The sequence below is a fragment of the Dermacentor variabilis genome, chromosome 8 (assembly GCF_050947875.1).
Source record: "Dermacentor variabilis isolate Ectoservices chromosome 8, ASM5094787v1, whole genome shotgun sequence".
In the NCBI taxonomy this organism is placed as follows: domain Eukaryota; kingdom Metazoa; phylum Arthropoda; class Arachnida; order Ixodida; family Ixodidae; genus Dermacentor; species Dermacentor variabilis.
In genome coordinates, this window is record NC_134575.1 from 109,532,470 (window position 1) to 109,540,216 (window position 7,747).

Genomic DNA, 7,747 nt, shown 5'->3' on the forward strand with positions numbered 1-7,747 from the left:
CCCCAGAATAAGACGCCGGCCCCGCTTAACCCAGTCGAGCCCTACAAAAGTAGATGATGTATAATATCTTGCACCTCTTCGCAACAGGTCCCAGCGTTAGTCAGATTACTTGACAGATTACAGAACAGCATATTTCACAATTACGTTGCCGCACCTCGTCAGGTTTTGTAAACGTCCTCGAAATCATTGGAAACCATTGAGTTCAAAATATAGTGAACGAAGGGCCGCGAAACTTGCTTTAAAATCAATTTGCTCCTTGAATTCCTTGAAAACGGGGGCTGTGGGCGACTTTAGAACATTTCAAGCAACAAACTCATCGCAGGTATGGGCTATGCCATGAGTACTTCCTCGCGGGAAACAGTACCAGATTATTTACGTTTTTGAGCGTTGCTAAACCATTGCACTGGGGCGTGTCCGAAGCAAGTAACGCCATGATTGCTTAAATCACCGTAGCCGTCGTTAAGATAGACAAAGGCAGATCAGTCAGCTAAGCCGTGCCACCATTTTGTGTTTTGCTAGTTGGTTCCCACGGCAGATATAATGGCTATGTTGTCGCGATGTAGGGAATAGAATTGTGGGAACGACATCTTATGCTTTGCAATTAACACTCCGAGTATCTTTCGCCTAAGTCGGAAAATACTAAATCTCATGCAAGAAGGTGATTGACATATACAACGGCGAAGTGAACTTAGAAAAAGCGACTTGATGAGCGTGAAGCATGTGTACAACTCAGCCGATGCAGAGTTCACTATTTTTCAGTGTAGGTATATGAAAGGTATTTTTCCCCTTAAATAGTGGCCTTTGGAATCCTTGAACTCCGTGAATTTTCCTCAAAATCCAAATGCAATGCCCTGTACTAACGTTGCCTTCGATTGTACCTGTCTTCCTAGTCATAATAATTACACCACATAGATGCAGAAAATATCGTTCCTAGCACACATTTTATAGTCCGCCTTATTTTGCATTATCTTTTTAATTGCAACGTTAGCGTAATTTTTTCACCAGTGCAGTATTAATAGAAAATCTACTGGGTTTACGTCGGTATCAAGACAGGACAGACATTGTTAGGTATGAACAAAGTATATGTTTTTAATTTGCGAGCGTAAACATTAAGTACGATGAAGCTAAAATGCAATGTTACGCATTTGCTTACCACTGCGTGATGCCAACGATCTTATTGTCTAAGTTATCCAGTGCAATAAGACAAATTTCGAAGGCATTAGGCGACTTTCAAAGTTTGTGTATGTCTAAGGAAAGTGAAAGGCTGGAGCACACTTATGAACGCACATAGAGCGCCACGTTCTCAAGCGCCGAGGCGAAGGATTTCGCTAATACTCACCTTTATCTCAATGGGTAGGCCGGAACGACTCACACTCTCTGCTTGATGAAGCTTGTGCAAAGAGACATAGCACGTTTGCACAGCCAACCGGAAATCGCAAGTTTTATTCTAATCGCTACCTAATGTAATAGTTTCTATTCTGCCTCTACTGTGACCCATCTGAGGCGCCCACATGCAGGCCCCCTAGAGCACTATCATATCGCTTAGTCACTCACCTTGGAGGCCATGAAATTGCCTGATATTCTTCTGAGTCTTTCGATTGACGAGCGGTTATATGGAAATAGCGCGGAAATCGCGCAGAAATGTACATGCTCAGATAGCATATAAAAACATATAAGCTGAAATGTCATAGATACAGAGGTTGACGTACTTAGCTTGTCGGAGTCAAAGTTTTGGGCAGCTTGGAGAACGTATACCAATCAGCAGTAGAGACCAGTAACGGTACGTTGGGCTGATTGCTGCCGTTCTATACCTCCGAGCAGAGCTTCCACATCAGACGAAGCCGTATAAAACTGGGCGTGCTTCGAACGCTGCGAGATTTTGATAGCAGTCGACGATTGGAGTCTGCAGCAGGTGAGAGCGTATTAGTTGTGGCCTTTCCTCCTTCTGTGTAGCTGTCAAGTGAAGATACAAAACATTGCGAATGTTCATCGATCATTCTCTGTGAGAAGTGCAGCGCGGGCGCCGTTCTATTCTATGTAAACATATAAAAGAGAACTTCTGGAAGTTAAGTTCTATTCGTGTCACACGCGTAAACTTAGTGTCACTTACACCAAGACCGCTTGAGCGCACTGACTGTCACTTTGGCGACGTGCTGCTGTACGAGAAGAAATGCCCTATTGAATTGATGGCACTGGCAACGGATTAAAAAGTAGCAAAACGTATAGTTGTTTTTAAGCATGGTTTTTAATACAGCAGTGTCGTATATGAAACAGCTATAAAGCTAAACTTTATTCCAATTGAAGTAAATAATTACAACCGCAATAAAAAATTGGTTATCACGAGACAAGAGAGCGTCGCATTCAAGGCGAGAAGAGGGAAACAAATTCACACAGACACTCCACTGGTCTTGTGTAAGTGTGCTTATACATTGTACCAATTGCTCGTCTCCCGTAGCTCGATGTCATTCGTCATCATCATCATCAGCCTGGTTACACCCACTGTAGGGAAAACGCCTCTCCCATACTTCTCCAACTACCCCGGTGATGTACTAATTCTGGCCATGTTGTCCTTGCAAACTTCTTAATCCAATCCGCTCACCTAACTCTCTGCCGCCCCGCTACGTTTCCCTTCCCTTGGAATCCGGTCCGTAACCTGTAGTGACCGTCGGTTATCTTCCGATATTCATTACACGTCCTGCCCATGCCAATTTCTTTTTCTTGATTTCAACTAAGTTGTCAATAACTCGCGTTTGCTCCCTCACCTCGATGTCATTATCAATCTTATAAAATGTGATCCGACTACTATAATGTTATCGACCCTTATCGTAGTCATCAACCTCATTGGACTGGATCCGACTGTTATCAACACTTACGGTTGTTATCCACCTTATCAGACATCATTCAACCATTATGAACCCTTATCAGTTCTTATCAAACTTATTAGAATTGTTACAATAATTGAATGCGCTTATCGCTCCTCAGGACCTTATCCATCCTCGTCGAACTATTATCTACCTTCATGATACCCATATAATCCGTCATCACTCATCAACTCATTGACTGCTTACCTGGCACTGTTGCGTGACGCAAAACATACGAGCCTCAGAGTTGGGATGCGTTTCGATGGGTGAAGAAACAAGAGGCCTCACGTGACCACCGAAGCGCATTGAGGATGTGGCGTGTTAAGGAATAAGTTGGACGTTCCGAAAAGTAACTGAACCTTGCGGCAGGACCCAGCATTTCACCAAACAGTTATTGACGGGTTAAAAGATGCCAAATTTGAAGATTGGCTAATGAAACAATGGTATATTTTAAAACAGGCAATAAAAATGAAAGCTATAGTTATTATACTATATAAAAAAAGCAGTGATAAAATAGTTCACAAGGAAATGCGTGAAAACTTGACTTCGCTAGAGTGCAAAGAGCCGGTGGTTTATGCTGAAGATATGTTGATGATGAAGCGCTAGTTTGGACTGTCCGAAAAAGAATGTTTTCGAGAAGCGCTGGTGGGAGCAAACGCAGAAGCTTTCGCAGGTGGAGAGACACCAACTAGAAAGCCTCTGAGTCTGGAGCGAAATCTTATACAAGGAAAGAACATTAAAATTACCATGCATGAGGGAGTCGAAGCCACAGATAACGAGGACATTAGGTACGCCTTCACTCAAAACAACAAATTGCGTTTTGCCTTTAAGTTGGTCATGTGTGAACCATTTATTAGACTGTTTTTTGTTTAGACAATTCAGGGGCTCTCAGAGGACGACTGAACTTGACGCAGAACTAACAGAACTTGAAGTGCAAAAGGCAATGGAAAACTTTGATCCCGGAAAGTGCCCAGGTCGGGATGGCCTGTATTCAATATAACATTTAAAGTAAGCAATGTCAAGAGTACTCATGGCAATATTTTATGAGGCGCATAGGCTAAAGGAACTACCTCCGTCAGTTAGTGACACAGCTTAGATCCCAAAGACAGAAGACACTGGCAAATTTAAATCGATCTCATCTTACAGGTTAATATCTGTAACAAACTGCTATTGTAATTTTTTTTCTGAACGTTCGCGCGCGTCTTCAGAAGACAATGTCAGATAACAGACAACAGACGTATTTGGGCCATATTAGACGTGCGGCATACATGATCGTCTGATTGTTGCCAACATGCACAAAGGGCGTAGTGGCTTGGAGTGTTTTGACGCCATGCAAGCTGAGGTAGCATTCAACTAGACCTCAAAAATGATCTTCACTGTATTGATCATAGTACTTTGTTCAAGATGCTGAATCATGTTAATCTAGGCAATATCATAACTAAAGCGGTGCCGAATGCCTACTGTAACTGTAATACCAGTTTAAAAGCCAATCAGGCGTTTGGGCCCCCAATAAACTAAAGTGATTTGCTCGCCGGGAATGTCCTATCACTCACTTAAAAATGTGCGAATACCATGTAGCGGGACACAACCAAGGTAATCTTATTTGCCGTCCCTTGCGGATGCTCAAGTTATTTTTTTTCATCGCGCCTAAATAGATACCTAGTAATAAATAAATATTCAACTTCTCACATATATTATTTAGACAAAAAGCTTGAATGAAAAAATTGTAGAGCGACAATAAAAACTCCAGATACAGCTTTCTTTAGCTCAATCGTGCAACATAAAAGTGTTTTTCCGTGCGTGAAAGAAACACACCAATGCACACAAAATTGTCATACGACTGGCGGCTCGAGCCACTTTGCGTGTATTCGCCGGCTTCTTTCACGCTTATAAAACACTTTTATGTAACATGTGTTAAGCAACATAAGGCTGTATAGGGAATTTTTCATGTTCTGCAATTTTCTTGTTGACACCTTTCATCTAATTATAATATTTGAGGAGTTGAATAATTCGTTAGGACTAATTATCTAACTAGGAGGAATGAAAAAACAATTTCTGTAACTCCAAGTGACGGTAAACAACACTACCATTGTTCGGTCCGGCTACGTAGAATTCGTATATATTTAAGCTCTGGCTAAAGTTACCTGAGACAACCTGTATATCGAAAACAATGTTTAGGGGTATTATTGAAAATCAAACCACTCGTGGGTTTCGTCTAGAAGGCACTGAACTAAAACATTTGGCGTATACAGACGATATAGCTGTATGTTGCATTGATGAAGAAAACACCCAGACAGCAATAAGTAGTGTACAAAGCTATCTTGAGGTCAAGGGCAACTATGCAAACCTGGGGCCGTTTAACGTTAAAAAATACCAATATTTTTTTATTCCAATCTCCTCACGTAAATTTGCGTAACCGCCGGCACAAACATCAGACGGTCACCCGCAGCGTTGTGTGAACAAACCAATCAAATGCTCCCCTCCTTCATAGGAGGTCACCTTTGTTTGTTTTAAAAACGAATAACATTGCCGGCACTGAGCGGCTTGTCTTATCTAATTCGCTCACAAGAGGCGAGCAGCATGCTCAAGTGGAGAGGGAATCGATGGGGCCGAGCCACTGCACTGAAATTTGATAACCGGATGAAGAAGGCGATTGGTCGGCTTTCCTTCACTCAACTTGAGGTGGCTGGTCGAAAATCGCAGTGGCATGCAACGGAAGCTTAAGAATGACGCTAAAACGAATCCTCAGCAAAGAAGAGTTGGCAGAACGAGGTCATAAACGTGCCAAAAGTTCTCGAAAACGTTACACGGCCGCGCAAAAAGTTTTATTACACGCGAGTATCGTCCGACGTGGAGTGGATTAGACCGGCAACTGGCTCGATGGATTCCGACAGGGCCTTTCTAGACCAGCTCTTCGCTTTCTCCAAGGACGCGACGCTCCTAGGACGGCTCTGAATAGGCCTCCCCCCTCCTCTTCCTATTCCCCCGTTATAGGCCTTCGAGCCATCCCTTAATAAATACATTTTGTTATCATCATCATCACACGCAAATAAACCCATGCTTTCCCGCAGGGGCAAGTAGCTAGTGCCGGAGCGATCGGCGGCAGTCATCTTTTATTCATGTCGGAACGGGGCAGCTTGCGGCTATTCAGAAGAAAGTTCAGTTTTGTTCGGAATATTATAGCATCTTTAACGCGTATGCGTCAGTTTGACGTGGTAAGATTTTGCGGTTTTGTGACGTCACGTGAGAGGCAGGTGAAGTGGGTTCAGCCGAAAACGTTTGACCAATAGCTGAGGGCTAATCGCAAAAAGGCGTCGAATCAGAAAGAACAGTTTTTGTTTTGTTCTGTGAAATTATGCATAATCAGTGTGTGCACGTCTTATCAGATAGGGAGCTATCGCGGTTTTCGTGGCGTCGCGTGACAGACAGGTGAATTGGGGGTGGTCCAAAAAAGAAACGACTGCTATCAATATCTCGCGTCGAACGACGCGAGATTTTGATAGCAGACGACGATTGGGGTCGGCAGCAGGTGAGAGCGTATTAGTTGTTGCCTTTCCTCCTTCTATCTAGCTGTCAAGTGAAGATACAAAACATTGTGAATGTTCATCGATCATCATCTGTGAAAAGTGCAGCGCGGGCGCCATTCTATTCTTTGTAAACATATAAGAGAGAACTTCTGGAACTTAAGTTCTATTCGTGTCACACGTGTAAACTTATGGTATCTTCGACTGGTCGCCTGTATGCCCCGAAGCAGAGTCGGGTAGACCGGTCGTTTCCCGAGCTCAAAGGTAGGGGACAAGCCCGCAAGCCGAACGTGCGACTCGCTCTCGGAGGAGGAAATTGCTGATGCGAAACCACGTGACTACTGCCAACGTCCGATGCTTCGCCTATCCAAAGCTCCTGGCGCTGCCGGAAAAACCGGCGGACGTGCCGGCGGGACGAACGTTCGTCGAGACGCCAGCATGCAGTGGCCTAGGTTGCCAAGATTACGGTGGACCGTCGCCAACAGCAGCAACGCGGCGCTGCGATGACGTTTCAGTCTCGATGACTGCTCCGACGACAGGGCTCGGAGCACCTCAGAGCGCTCCCAGATAGAGGAGAGCAATCAAGAAGAACCAGCCGAACGCAGGGCACGCACCCTCTTTCAACCAGACGAAGACAACGCCGCTCGCGAGAGCGCTCCAGAGTGCTCAGAAACGACCAGCCGAAGATAGCATTAGTGTCACTTACACCAAGAGCGCTTGAGCGCACTGGCTGTCACTTTGGCGACGTGCTGCTGTGCGAGAAGAAATGCCCTATTGAATTGATGGCATTGGCAACGGATTAAAAAGTAGCAAAACGTATAGTTGTTTTTAAGCATGGTTTTTAATAGAGCAGTGTCGTATATAAAACAGCTATAAAGCTAAAGTTTATTCCAACTGAAGTAAATAATTGCAACCGCAATAACAAATTCATTATCACGAGACAAGAGAGCGTCGCATTCAAGGCGAGAAGAGGGAAACAAATTCATACAGACACTCCACTGGTCTTGTGTAAGTGTGCTTAAACATTGTACCAATTGCTCGTCTCCCGTAGCTCGACGTCATTCGTCATCATCATCATCAGCCTGGTTACACCCACTGTAGGGAAAATGCCTCTCCCATACTTCTCCAACTACCCCGGTGATGTACTAATTCTGGCCATGTTGTCCCTGCAAACTTCTTAATCCAATCCGCTCATCTAACTCTCTGCCGCCCCCTCCTACGTTTCCCTTCCCTTGAAATCCGGTCCGTAACCTTTAGTGACTATCGGTTATCTTCCAATCCTCATTACACGTCCTGCCCATGCCAATTTCTTTTTCTTGATTTCAACTAAGTTGTCAATAACTCGCTATTGGAATGCATTAT

At 44.1% G+C, this 7,747-nt stretch overlaps 1 long non-coding RNA gene across 1 annotated transcript in view; it reads right to left on the minus strand.

The window, feature by feature from the left end:
* LOC142591224 (uncharacterized) overlaps positions 1 to 1,879 on the minus strand; it is a 39,514-nt gene extending 37,635 nt beyond the window's left edge. The window contains exon 1 of the long non-coding RNA XR_012830397.1: positions 1,710 to 1,879. This is a non-coding gene — a long non-coding RNA (uncharacterized LOC142591224). The remainder of the gene's footprint in view (positions 1 to 1,709) is intronic.
* Between the last annotated feature and the right edge of the window lie 5,868 nt (positions 1,880 to 7,747).